Source organism: Nicotiana sylvestris, chromosome 8, assembly GCF_000393655.2.
Source record: "Nicotiana sylvestris chromosome 8, ASM39365v2, whole genome shotgun sequence".
NCBI lineage: Eukaryota > Viridiplantae > Streptophyta > Magnoliopsida > Solanales > Solanaceae > Nicotiana > Nicotiana sylvestris.
This window is the reverse complement of record NC_091064.1, coordinates 86,667,140-86,682,564: the sequence shown is the minus strand read 5'-3', so window position 1 is coordinate 86,682,564 and position 15,425 is coordinate 86,667,140. Positions and strand designations below refer to the sequence as shown.

Here is a 15,425-nt window from a genome sequence, read left to right as displayed (position 1 = left end):
CTATTTTGGGTGGATTTAAACTGAATTAGAATTAAGAAATAGGATTTTAGGGATAAGGAATAAATTAAACAAACAAACCATGGATAAATCCAAGCGACCTTTTCTTAAATTCAAGCGATCTTTTCGTAGGCGTTTGCCCCCGATTCAATCGGGGGATCGAATTGATTATAGAAACATGAGTTTAATTAGTCGATTTATTAGTGAACAAGGAAAAATATTATCAAGACGAGTGAATAGATTGACCTTGAAACAACAACGATTAATTACTCTTGCTATAAAACAAGCTCGTATTTTATCTTTGTTACCCTTTCTCAATAATGAGAAACAATTTGAAAGAACCGAGTCGACCGCTAGAACTACTGGTTTTAAAGCCCGAAATAAATAGGCTTACTTTTTCTTCACTTGAATCATAATTACAAGAATCTAGATTTGAGTATCGTGTCGTAAGAAAAAAAATGAATCGGAAAAAAAGATTTCTTTTTTTATTGAATTGAACGTGTTCATTCATTTTGACTACTTTAGCATATTTTCTCATAGAAATTTCTACTCTACCTTCCCGGAGTTCATTCTCCGGGGAACTCCATTTAAATTATTCTGGTGGATTCTTTCCAATCTACTTCCTTTATGATTTCGTTCGAAATCATATAAAGACAATTCCTATTTGATATAGCTATTTGTGCAAGTATTTTACGGTTAAGAAGCAACTGTCTCTTGTACAGATCGTGTATTAATCTACTATAACTATAGGATACTCCCCTTTCGCGAATTACTGCGTTTATCCGAGTGATCCACAAACGACGAAAATCTCTCTTTTTCCTATCCCTATCCCGATGAGCCGAAACTAAAGCTCTTATTTTCTGTTGAGTAATAGTTCGAGTAAGCCTTGAATGAGCCCCCCGAAAGCTTGATGCAAATAAACGAATTTTTGTTCTACGTCTCCGAGCTATATATCCCCGTTTAATTCTGGTCATTGAATAAATGAAACTTTGACGAATAACTAATCGATTGCCTTTCTTTCAGTTATTCTTTTCCCCCTTCCTAGTCTATTAATAACAAAACGGATTTTTCCAATGTATAAAATAAAAATTCCAATGGCTTTGGCTACTCTAACCTTCCCGACCACGATTTTTTCTTTTTTTTTTTTTAGGTATTTCACTGCGAAATAAGAAAGAAATAAAAAATTGTATTTTCCTAGGTATCAAAAATCTAGTAAATAAAAGAAATCAAAAAATAAATAGTGGGTTCCTTCGTTTCTATGGTTACTTCTTAAACGGTGAGGTCTTCTCTATACACCGGAGCCTTTACTTTATACTTTAATTTAATATTTAATCAACTAATTGATGTTATTGGGAACTTGTATAGTTCACACTCTTTGGCTCTACCCATGAATTATCCAGTAATAGGTCTTTCACAATCAGATCTACCTATACAGTAACGGTATTTAATTATGAAAGTTTGCTGGGTAGCTGACCCTCTTAGTCCGTTCTTGCCAGAGTGGGAGCCTGCCTAATCTTTATGTTTTATGCTTTTTAAATAAGATTTCCTCCGCTTAATGGATAACCATTTGTTACCAATGGAGAATTTCTTATCATCTGTGATTGGATTTACACCAACGGAAACCATAAACTTCATACACAATAGAGGGATATGAGAGAGTTTTTTTTAAATAATGAATGGAGTTCCTTCTTCCATCCTATCCCATTCACCGGTACTGATCATTGATACTGTAAAAGTCGTTTTCTTGCTTTTGTGCCAGCTCATGATCTAAACGAGTCGCACATACACCCTAGTACATGTTCCTCGACGCTGAGGACAGCCCCGAAGAGCGGGGGATTTCGTGACATTTCTGATTGGCTGTCTTGTATTTCTAATAAGTTGTTTAATAGTTGGCATGTTGAATCGTATACATAATATGATGGGTTGGTTTAGATTGATCCTAACCGAATGATGATGAATTACTTCTATTTAATAGAATATTCAATTCGAAGATAAAATCTCAAATCACAGATTTGCGCGAAATCCATGTTATTTTCATTCAACCGCTACAAGATCAACAATTCCATAAGCTTGGGCTTCTGTTGCTGACATAAAAACATCTCTTTCCATATCTTCGGATACAACCCATAAGGGTTTCCCCGTTCTTTGTACATAAACCCTTGTGAGGGTTTCACGCAGTTTCAGCAGTTCTTCCGCTTCCAGGACAAATTCGCCTGTTTGTGCCTCATAAAAAGAACTAGCAGGTTGATGGATCATTACCCTGATGATATAACAAAATAAAAGCTTCCCCTATCTCGCATGATAAAGCAAAGAGAAAAGAAAGATAAAGAATAGAAAAAAGATAGAATTGAACAACCGTACAGGCATCTTTTGTGCATACGGCTCTACAAGAAAATTGACCTCCCCTCCTTTCTATTGAAGAAAGAGAAAAATAGAATCTATCAGACTCAGATGGGTAAATGATCAAATTGCCATCCTTCCTTTCGGAGGAGTTAAAAAATACTATGATGGCTCCGTTGCTTTATATGTTTATTTTTTCTTTTTTTTTTTTTGTCTGTGATTCAGCAATCCCAAAGTTTCTTTTTAATCCGATCAAATAAGGAAAAAATCTTTTTTTTTTTTTTTCGTACTCTTTCATAACATAAATATTGTTAAGAACTCTCCGGCATGAAAACAAAAAAGTTTGTGACGCTGAACTGAACTCCCGATAGATAAGAGAAAATCGGAAATACCCCTTATCTCATACTACTCTCTCGATACAGAATCTAATGTTTTGAAAAAAAAACAATACAAAAATTTCTCATATCGAATTCGAAGTGCCATGCTATTATTACTTAGTATTCATATGGCGAAGGCATAGTCTTCTTTTTTCTCTCAAATAAAAACCTCATTGGCGCCAAGCGTGAGGGAATGCTAGACGTTTGGTAATTTCTCCTCCGACCAGGATAAAAGATCCCATTGAAGCGGCTAATCCCATGCATATTGTATGGACATCTGGTCGCACAAATTGCATAGTATCATAAATAGCCACCCCAGGTATTACCCAGCCCCCAGGAGAGTTTATAAACAAATACAGATCTTTGGTCTCATCCTCGATACTGAGATATACCATAAGACCAATAAGTTGATTCGAAATCTCGCTATCAACCTCTTGGCCTAAAAAAAGTAATCTTTCTCGATAAAGTCGGTTGATTAGGGTAAAATTGTATCCCTTAGGAACCGTACATGCGCCTTTTGATGCATACGGTTCAAAAAAAAAATGGTGAATCAATGTATAGATTCCAGTCCTCTTTCTTTTTTTCTAGAAAGGTTCTTTCTTACTTCTAACGAAAGGGCTTTTCTTCGATTTTTTAATAAAGACGAGTTTTGACTCCTTTTTTATATTTTCGATTTTCCATTATAAAATTTGAAGTTATAAGAAAGGGTCATTAAACTTATCGAATTAACTTCTCATTGATGTATTCTTTCATCGAGATTTAATCCAAACCGCGATGGTATTTTCTTGTTCCTGAATGGGTCTGTTTCATCTTTTTAGGTTTATGCTCTACTCCGGGTAAAGATCCGCCCGATTTGGATTTGTACATATAGGACAAATGCTCCCATTACCATTTCTTTTTGTATTTCTTTTTTTTTTTCAATTCATTTTATACAAGTATTTCTTAGAGTTGAGATAACTTTGCTTGACAATTAGGATCTCTTTACAAAGAAAAAATATGAATAGCAAAAGAATATAAAAAAAGAAGTTAAATGAAATTAGAAAAGGAAAAAAGAAAAAATAAGAAGAAAACGAGAAAAAAGAAAGGAGAAAAGAAAAAAAAGAAAAAAAAAAGAAAAGAAGCATAGAAATAAAAGAGAATGTGAGAATAAAGAAAAAATTCCCCACAAAAACTACTATGGGTAGGAAATGTAATTAGTTTATGGGTAGAAAAATAAATGAATAGACAAAGGTAAATAGTTTTATTTTTGTGGGTAACTGTGTCAAAACCCCTATAATATAATATAATATAATATAATATAATATAATATAATATAATATAATATAATATAATATAATATAATATAATATAATATAATATAATATGCAAGTTAATAAGTGTCAATAGTATATGGTAACTTTATTCTATATTTGACTATTTTAGTTAAATATACACACACACACACAATATATATACATACGGAATTTGAAATTAAAGATAACTTTGAATTTATAGATAAAGTTATAAAATTCGAATTTAAATTAAAAATAAAATTTATCTTTTTTTTATCATGTTATCATACTTAATTCGGTTAATGATCATGTGCAATCATGTTAGGAACTTTTGTTATTTTTTCTAATTATTCAAATACTACTTCGCCTCTAGCAAAAAAAAAAAAAAAGTACTCCATATAACTATAAAACTCTTTCACATTTAAAATCCTATAAGTATAATTCTTTGAAACACTATAGCTAGATTTGAATAAAATGAAATTCTTTTAAAATAAATGTAATATATAGGCTACACGTCTATGTTTATCTAAATAACAAAAAAGAGTTTACAAAATCAAATAAAAGTTTACTTACATATATAATAAATTAAACATACATGTTGAAGAAACAAACATCACAAAATCAGTCAATATTAAAAAAAAAAATTGTTTGTTTTTTCTTCTTAAAGAATATTTGTTTGAAAAGTCAATTTGCATAAATGGACATCAAACAAATAACAAAACTTGGCTATACAATTGCTATCATTAATTTCAATTTAGCACATTCAAGGAATTTAAGGGTATAAGCTGAAACCCCTTCATTTAGCTGTATTCAAGCCACTATTACAAGGGTATAATATTTTTTTCGTTGTAGAATATTGGATTTGAATTATTAGATTATGTGAAAGGGTTTTCTTTTCAAACTCAACAAGAGATAAATTGGCTTCTAACTGATAGTTTCTATAACAACTTTTAAGTGTAACAAAGAGTATATATATATCAAAGCAAGTTACCATATATAATTGATATTATGGTTAAGTCAAGTGGCAAGTTAATAAATGTCAATTGTATATGGTAACTTTATTCTATATTTGACTATATTAGTTAAATACAAATATAATATAATATAATATAATATAATATAATATAATATAATATAATATAATATAATATAATAGTATACAGTAACTTTATTCTATATTTGACTATTTTAGTTATATATATATATACGGAATTTGAATTAATAGATAACTTTGAATTTATAGATAAAGTTCTAAAATTCAAATTTAAATTAAAAATAAAATTTATCTTTTTTTATCATGTTATCATACTTAATTCGGTTAATAATCATATGCAATCATGTTAAGAACTTTTATTATTTTTTCTAATTATTCAAATACTACTTCGCCTCTAGCAAAAAAAAAAACTACTCCATATAACTATAAAACTCTTTTACATTTAAAATCTTATAAGTATAGTTCTTTGAAACACTGTAGCTAAATTTGAATAAAATGAAATTCTTTTAAAATAAGTGTAATATATAGGCTACACGTCTATGTTTATCTAAATAACAAAAAAGAGTTTACAAAACCAAATAAAAATTTACTTACATATATAATAAAGTAAATATACATGCTGGAGAAAGAAACATCACAAAATCGGTCAATATTAAAAAAAAAAAGTTGTTTGTTTTTTCTTCATAAAGAATATTTGTTTGAAGAGTCAGTTTGCATAAATGGACATCAAACAAATAACAAAACTTTGGCTATACAATTGCTATCATTAATTTCAATTTAGCACATTCAAGGAATTTAAGAGTATAAGCTGAAACCCCTTTAGCTGTAGTCAAGCCAATATTACAAGGGTATAATATTTTTTTCGTTGTAGAATATTAGTTTTGAATCATTAGATTATGGGAAAGGGTTTTTTTTCAAGCTCAACAAGAGATAAATTGACTTATAATTGATAGTTTCTATAACGACTTTTAAGTGTAACAAAAAGTATATATAAAGAAAAATTAGTATGACGTGAAATATTTTTTTTTAAATGTAAACAAATTATTTCGAAAAAATTATTTACTTTTTTTATTTCAAAGATAATAAAAAAAATATATTTTTGAAAATTAGTAGAAAGTTTTAAAATTATTATAATAGAAGTTATATAATGGATAAATTCAAAAAACCAAAATCTTATGGAATATTTATTATTTGGTCATATTTATTGCTTACTTTTTATAGCTAATATAAATAGATGATATACCGACAACACACGATTATATATAAATTATACATCATTCAATTTTTTTAATTTAAGTGGTCTGGTAAGCACCTATTTAGGCTGATTAGATAAAGCCAAAAGAAAAATATGAAATAATTTCAACTAAAGACTAAAACTATAATTAAAGTTCATATGTAGACAATTTTTATTAAAACTCATCCTTTTATAATGAAATAATTTAATTTTTTGTAACAAAAGAAATAGTGACATAAAAAATAAGATAAAAGAAAATATATATTGAAAAAAATGTTAGAAAAATCTAAAAACGAAAAATAAAAGATGACAACAAATTTCTTCTTATGTTTCATCTTTGTTTAGTATAAAAATTTTGAAAGTTAATCTCATCGATTTCAAATATTTTTTTTTCAACTCAAATACATAGATATAAGATAAGGATATCTTAGAATATTTTTTAAAATTTACATTATGTGTCATTTTTAAAAAATCACTATTATTAACAAATTGATATGATATTCGAATTTGAATTGGAATGCAATTTGAGTAGTTTGCATTGAGGTTAAGCCAAGTATGGTGTCAAAAGATAAACTACTTGACAATTTTAAGACAATATATGCAATGTTTTATAATAATAATCAACTAATTTAACATTTAATGATTCAAAGAACAAATTTTTTGTATATATAGGGTATTAAAATTTTAAATTTTGGAGTTAGAGATATCGATAAACTTAAAGTGGAGTCATACTGAAATAAATCCGGCCAAAGAATCATTTAAATTTTTAGATGGCCGATTAAAGTAAACTTTAAATTAAGGATAATATCTTCACTTGCATCATTGTAAAGATAATCATTATTATAATATATTTATAAAGTTTTAGAAATTGAATTTCAAAATATAAATATTTTTTGAAAGATAAAATCATACCAAATAAGAGTTCAAGTCGTAGTATAAGAGTCACGTCGTAATCAAAGAATCGTTTATATCGTGTCAACCTTTGTGCTTTGCCATAAATAGGAGTTATTATTTTACGGCTATTTTTAGGTTCCAATGATACCTATGAGAATAATGCAAAAATAAAATTATCACTACCAGAATTGAGAAAATGTTAGTCTTTTTTCATGTAGTGTTTCTTAATTAATATCTAACGATTATCTATAATTATTTAGAAGGTTTAAATGTTAAGGTTATTTACATATAATTCAAATAAATCAAATATTTAACATGATTAATGTCAAATATCAAAATGGAGTAAAAAAATTCACTAGCTAAAGATTTTTTATATTTTTAGATAGCCAACTAAAATAAGTTTTGAATTAAGAATAATATTTTCAATTACATTATTATAAAAATAATTATTATTGAAAAATAATATTTTAGAAACTGAAATTTTAAGAAAGAAATATTTTTTAAGAGATATCAACACACCAAATAAGAGTTCAAGTAGTAATAAAAGGGTTAAGTCTTATCCAAAGAGTCATTCATTGTTTCAACATTTGATTGTTTTGCCATAAATAGGAGTTATTATTTTGCTTCCTGATTATTTTTAGGATCAAATGACACCGGCAAGAATGGTATCAAAAAAGAAAAACAGAAGAAATGGTTAATTTTTTCATGTAGTTAATATCCAATGATTATCTATATTTACTGAGAAAGTGTAAATTTTAAGATTATTTACATACAATCCAAATAACTTAAATATTTGACATGATTAATATTCGCGCAACCGCGCGAGTACTAATACTAGTAAGATATAAAGGTGTATCATGCAGGACTTGTAATTCAGTAGATGATAAATATCAAATTATTATATTTATCATTTAAAACACGTGTTCAATTTTTAAGATAAAGCTTTTTGTTCTAATAAAACTGGCTTGTGTTAAATCACTTTATCCAATCTAGTTTGAATTTCTATATGAGATTGAATATACTTAGTTTTTTTTTTTTACAGTAGTGAATACGAGTGAGGAAATAATATTATTAATTAACAGATAATTAGCAAGCAAAAACAAATTCAGCCACAACGTTGGAGTCTCTTAAGGCATAATTAGTGTACATATCTATATATTTATATCTATATATAAATATAAAGTTGAGAATAAAAAAAAGTGACGTGGCATTTTCTATGATTATGTAACGACCCGACCGGTCGTTTTGAACTTTTGCACTTTGATCGCCAGTTCCCGGGCATGACTTGCCCCGTGTAACGTATTATGACTGATGTAGATCGTTGGTTTTGGTTTTCAGGAAAAATCGGAATGAATTTGAAGGAACAGCCTCAGTTGAACGCTTTGAATTTGAAAGGTTTGACTAAGAGTTGACTTATTTGTATATGGGCTCGGATCGGAAATTTTATGATTTGGATAGCTTCGTTGGGTGATTTATGACTTAGGAGCGTGATCGGAATGCATTTTGGAAGTCCGTGGAAGGATTTGGCTTGAATTGGCAAAGTTAATATTTTGGCGAATTCCAGTTGATAGGTGAGATTTTGATCCGAGGGTCGGAATGGAATTCCGAGAGTTGCTGTAGCTTCGTTATGTCATTTGTGATGTGTGTGCAAAATTTCAGGTCATTTGGACGTCGTTTGGTCGACTTTTTGATCGAATTCGGATTTCGGAAGTTTTAGAATTCTTAGGCTTGAATCCGAGGGTGATTTGATGTTGTTTTGAGTGTTCCGAAGGTTGGAACAAGTTTGAATTATGTTATGGGGTGTGTTGGCATGTTTGGTCGGGGTCCCATGAGTCTCGGATAAGTTTTGGAAGAGTTTTTGGAAGATTTTGCCGTTTTGAGCATAAGCATGTAATGATCCAAAGATCCATTTTTAGTTCTAGAGATTAAAATTTGATTTCGAGACTTCCAGAATTTTGATAATGAATTATAGGACTGATCTGGAAAGTTTGGTCAAATTTCATCAAGTCGCGATTGGATTTTTGACACGAAACATGCGTTAATTGTTTAACGAGCGAAATGGGTATTGAACTGAGCAAATAAGCTCCGAATTGAGTTTCGACTGAAGGTCTATGTTCATATTATTATTTGTGACTCATAAGAACAAGAATCATCGAATTCTGAGTTCGTATGATGGGGTTAGAGCCTTTTTAGTGAAAAGAAAAGCTGTTGCAATTTTCTCGGCAGTTTCTGCATTTTTCGCACGCGTTAACAGTGACCGCACCTGCGTAAACATTACCGTGTACAGTACCCCGTGAACAGTACCCCGTGAACAGTCGTGAACAGTGTGAACAGTACCGGACAGAATGTTAAGTTCTGGAAAATGGGACGAATCCCATTTTCCATTTTTACCAAATTGGAGCTCGGGGAGAGGCGAATTTCGGGAGATTTTCAGAGAAAACAATGGGGTAAGTGTTCTTAACTTAATTTTGGTTGGATTACCCGAATCTATTATTAGTTTTGGCATTTAATTGGTGATTTTAGTTGGGAAAATCTTGAAAACCCTCTTGGTTTAATTTGAAGATTTGAGGGTCGAGTTGATGTCGGATTTTAGTAAAATTGGTATGGTTGGACTCGTGGTTGGATGAGGTTTCATATTCCGTAATTTTTGTCGGGTTCCGAGATGTGGGTTCCACGGGCGAATTTTGAGTGCAATTTCGGATTTTTAATGGAAAATGTAGAATTTCATATAGAATTAATTCCTAATTTTTATTAACTGAATCGAATTATTGTGGCTACATTCGAGGCATTCGAAGGTCGATTTGAGATACAAAGGCATCGCGAGCTAGAGAATTAGCCGGTTCGAGGTAAGTAATGATTGTAAATACTGTCCTGAGGGTTTGAAACCCCGGATTATACGTCGTTGTGTTACTTTGAGGTGACTTGCACGCTGGATGACGAGCGTGGGGTAGAGCACCGCTGGGGATTGTGACCTAGTCCATCCCGAACGAATATTTTAATGCGTATTTGATAGTTAATTGTTTGACATTATTATATTTTTGGGATGTATGCCATGTAGGGCCTTGTGCCGACTTGTTGAGACCCTTAGGGGCATTTTTACTATCTTTCATCACTCTATTTGTTTGAAAGTATATTCTCAGTCATGTTTGAAAGATAGATTGAGAGTCTGATGGTGAGGTTAATGACTGAGAGAGGCCGAGGGCCTAGTTGTGAGGATTATATATCTATGGATGGGCTGCACGCCGCAACAATGTATATATATATATATATATGTATGTATATGTATGTATGTATATGGATCGGGCTAGACGTCGCAGCGATACTTATATGGATCGGGCTGCGCGCCGCAGCAATATAGCGCTTGGGCTGTAGGAGCCCCTTCGGAGTCTGCACCCCTAGTGAGCACAGTCGACTATTTATATGGATCGGGCTGTGCGCCACAACGATGCATGGATCGGGCTGCACGCCACAGCGGTTACATTGATTTCAATTATTGTGAGAGATATACGGATCGGGCTGCACGCCGCAGCGGTTACTATATGGTACCAATTGAGCGTGAATGCTGAGTGCGAGTACTGATTGGTAAGAGTTGAGTCACGAGTGACAGAGAGGCTATCCCGAGGGGCGATAGATATATACATGCATATGAGTGGTGTTTTGTCTGAGAGGCTTGTTTATGGACTTATTGATTTCACTCCTCTTAAAATGTGTTTCTATCGAATATGTTGATTTATTGACTGTTTTCACTCATCTTTATATTGAGCCTCTGTCGGAAAGTTGCACAAATGTTTTAAAATAACTTTTATTTAAACTGGGGTTTATGAGATGTTCAGAAATTAATCACTGATTTGACATTGGTTATTTCCACTGAGATTTTCAAGTTATGAAGTGTTTGTGATTACTGTTTTGCCCGAGGGGCTGTTTTACGAACTATGCTTTGCCCGAGGGGCCGATTATGACTTTAATCTCTATTATTATTTTAAATGGTATTGAACCCCTACTGAAACTGTTGGAAGGTATTTCAAAGATGATTTTTACTAAAAGATGGATTTTAAAAGGGAAGATTGACTCGTATTATGATTTGAAAGCCTGTTGTGTTTATTGAACCCAGCGTAAATGTGGATTCATTGTTTCCTACTGCTCAGCCTTTATTTACTCTTATTTCTTACTGGGTTGGAGTACTCACATTACTCCCTGCACCTCGTGTGCAGATTCAGGTATATCGGAACCCGGTAGCGGGTGTTGATAGCTCAGCCGCAGAGTCATCAGAGTTAGCAAGGTGGCTGCATGACGTTCGCAACACTTCTTCCTTCCCCTCATTATTGTTACTGTATTTAGTACATTTTTAGACTTTTGTTGTATTCAGACCTTGATAGTTGCTCATGACTAGTGACACCCCGATGTCGGACTGGTATTTTATTCCGCACTGTTATTCCAGGATTTTATTATGAAACATTGTTTAATTTATAGACTTAAAAATGACTCTTAATGCTTAAAGGGTTAAGGTGAGTGTTGTGTCGGCTGGCCTTGTCTTCACGAGAGGCGCCATCACGACCGGGCCGATTTGGGGTCGTGACAGATTAGCATTAGTATTTATCTATTTTTTCCTTTTTCCTGCATTTCTTCTTCATTCTGCTATAAAAATAGGTTCGGAAAAAGACTAATAGTTTTGCTTCTGAAGGGTCACATTGGTAACGTAAAATGCTAATATGAAAGGTCACATTGGTAAGTAATGTAAAATGCTAACCGTTATGCTTCTAAAAAGTCAAACTCAAATTAATTACATTTAGTTTAGGCTTCCAAATATAATGACCAGGTATTTCACCGCCTTTCTTCTTCCATATCTACCCATGGAAATTGGAAAGTGCATCAATTTTAAACACACTACAGTACAGGTATGTCTCCATTTATTCTGTCTTGCGATATCGCTCTTCTTCGTTTTATGAAATTATTAACAATGATATGATTGCTTAAATTAAAGTATTGCTATTCTTCTTTGTATGTAATTTTAATTTTGCAGAAATGAGAAAGGTGCCCACCACCGGAAGTAAAACCTCGCGGCAGATGCCGCCTCAACTTTCCTATGCTCATGACTGTCTTGATGTCTGTAAATAGATGCAATCATGTACACGTACCATCCCACTTGAGAATTCAACTGTTGAAGGAAAAAGTAATAGAAACAAGAGTTTGCAGCTTCATTCTTTGTCTTCAATCTATTTTCTAGGGTTTTTTTTACATAAGATCAACACGTCAAACTAACCACATGATAAAAAATATCTCTCATCCCTTTTTAAATTCTTAGCTTTTTCATTTATTTTCTTCTTGGCCTATTTTAATTTCTTGATCGAAAACCCTTTATCTTCCTCAATTTCTGCCACGTTATAATATATAATTGACTGAAGGTGTTATTTGAAAAAATATTATGTAAAGGACTAAATAAGTTATCCAGAATGACAATTGTCCGCCTCATTCTGTTGGAACAATGGATAAAAAAGAAGTTATAGAAGTTAAAGAAAACAATTATGAAGTTTGTGGTATATATGCATATATGAATCTCACTTGGCAATTCTTTTTTCAAAAAGAGATCGCTCCAACTCTCTATCTCTTTTTTTATTTATTTATAATTATTAATTATTTTTTAACTCCCCCCTCCCCCCAATTATTATATTTACTAATTTTCAATTAATACATTTGTTAATAAATTAAATGTTGATTGATAACTGGGAAGCCATCAAAAACTTCTTCTTGTATTGATCCTTTAAATTATGGTGATTGCTGGAATACATATACATTTGGGTGCCAGCAGAAAAGGTGCTTAAGTTTTTGCATCTAAAATTTCTTTAGCTTATGATATATATTACAATTTTTTTACATACAGGACAAGGCGGTTCATTCAAATTTTTTGGCATTGAAAAATGAATAATGCATACGACCAATCAATCAATTCCCTGAACTGTATCGGCTCATAAATACTTTGAATCCCTTTACTTGCATACTATTGTTATGCTTTGGGGTCTCTTTAGTAGGCGTTTGGACATAAGAATTGTAAAATTTAAAAAAATGGTATAATTTTTTTCAAATGAAAATGGTATTTGAAATTTAGAGTTGTATTTGGACATAAATTTCAGTTTGGGTTGTTTTTGAAGTTTTGTAAGTGATTTGAGTGAAAATTTTGAAAAACAGCTTTTTGAAATTTTTCAAATTTTCGAAAATTTTCAAAATGCATCTTCAAGTGAAAATTGAAAATTTTATGAACAAATACTGATTTCGAAAAAAGGTGAAACTTTTTTGAAAAAAAGAAAAAAAAATTATGTTCATATGGGCTCTTAGTTACTTTCAATGCAGAAGAAGAAAAAGAAAAGGAAGATTTAGAAAAAGCAAAATATGCTCATGTAATGAATTAAAGAAATAAGTAAAAATAAGTGTTAGTGATAACATGGGTTAAAACATGAAATCTACTCCATATTTGCTCTTAAGGACTAAATGTTTTTAATACTCAAATATTAGGAAAAAATTATGTCAGCATTTTTTTTACGACCGCCCAAAGCACGGACAATTTTACTAGTCTATATATACAACAGGGATGTTAACTTGCTGATGTGGCATGCCTAATTGATCAACAACTGCCTTTATCTTTTTTCTCCGTTTTTTTAGTTTTCTCTTCTTTTTTCCTATTTACCTTATTCAGTTCAATGGAGTAATAAATTTCTTCTTCTTTCTTTTACCTATTAACTATTAATTTTATTGAGAAACCCAACCGTTTCATTCTTCCTTCATTGGTAGTAATAGCCCATTAATTTCTACCAAAACCATTTCTTCTTCCTCTTTGAATGACAACAATTTCAAACGCTAATATCTCTTTTTTCTCTCCATGGATAAAAAGAGGGTTCCACTTTTCCTCCATGGATAAAAAGAGAGTTCGACTTTTCTTCTTGAAATCCATCAAGGTCCATGTCAAAATTGCACTGTATGTGATATGACTTGGAATTCAACTCAACTTGGTAATCTAAGGGGGAAAAGACGGGTATCTTATTTTTTTTTTCATTTTTCTTTTTAATTCAATAAAAAATTCTTGCTTCAAATCTGATATTCTTCAGGTTTTGCTCTTTTGATTTATTTATTTTAACAGGAAAAACGATCTTGGCCTGTTTTATCAATACATGCCGTCACCAAAATATTTAAGCTTTTGGTCATCTGTCTTTACTTTCTCTTGCAGGTTCAATCACAGAGAAGTATTTTTTTCCAGTTTTTGTAGCAAAAGATCAACCATTGTTATCATTCATTGGTTTTATATTTAATTCCTTTTTTTCTCTAAACCGTTGTTTATATGCTTTTTGGGAGACGGACATATGAATTGTCCTTTCAGCGACTTCACAAATCGTGCTTATGGCGCGGGAAAAAGAGAAGACGACTCGCCGTTCTCCTCTCGATTTCCCCATTGTGAGGTTCGAAACACATTAATTTTGGTTAAGTTATTTAACTTTACTTGCAGTTGTGTTCTTCTACCAAGAAATTGCAACAATTTTTCTTTGATAATAGCAGCTATTCGGAGTTGCCGTTTACTTTGCGCTAAGAAAAAAACCTAAATGTAGAAGACAAAAGATAATTAGTTTAATCTAGACATAGCTTTTGGTTATATTAGTGTTAATGATTGTTGTTGTTTGAATGATTAAAATTGTTCTAATGTCCTCAATCTGCCATATCCTACCATAATATAGAATTATTCGCAATTGCAACTTGGTTTATTTTCAATCTTCTATCCCCGAAAGGACACTCCATTTTAATCTTCACATAATTATAGTTATAATTCTTATATTTAATTCCTTTTTCCTGTTTAATGACATTGCATAAGCTTCAGGTTAGGAAGTAAATTCTCATTTTGTGATTTTACCAATTCACAGCTTTCGCCGACTATACCAAAGATGCAATTACTCTGCCTGAAAGTTACAGTAGTGGACCTGCATCATATCCCCTCAACTGCTAGCCATGTTGGTAATGGTGGAAATTTTTGATCTGATGTCCGTGGTGGTGGTCAGGGTAGCCCAGTAACTCAAATATTTCTGATGTTACCGTTGAAGAACTCCAAGAACTTTTTGGAAGTATTGGACAAGTAATATGAAATTTCTTTTGGTTATGATTATTGTTTTAGAGTTATTTTTCCATTAGCAAATCATTGTTTTTCTTTAATTCACAATTCCATGATGCTCAATGTGGTATTGCTACTTGGAGGATGATGATAACATGTCCGGATACTGAATATTTTAGATCTTTTGTCTTTTAATGATAATATAAATATTGCATAATTTCAACCCGGCGAA

At 31.4% G+C, this 15,425-nt stretch overlaps 1 long non-coding RNA gene across 1 annotated transcript; it reads left to right on the top strand.

The window, feature by feature from the left end:
- Positions 1 to 13,837: 13,837 nt before the first annotated feature.
- LOC104214932 (uncharacterized) lies at positions 13,838 to 15,425 on the top strand. The gene is made up of 3 exons (XR_708039.2): positions 13,838 to 14,131; positions 14,237 to 14,552; positions 15,009 to 15,425. It is a non-coding gene; the product is annotated as an uncharacterized lncRNA (long non-coding RNA).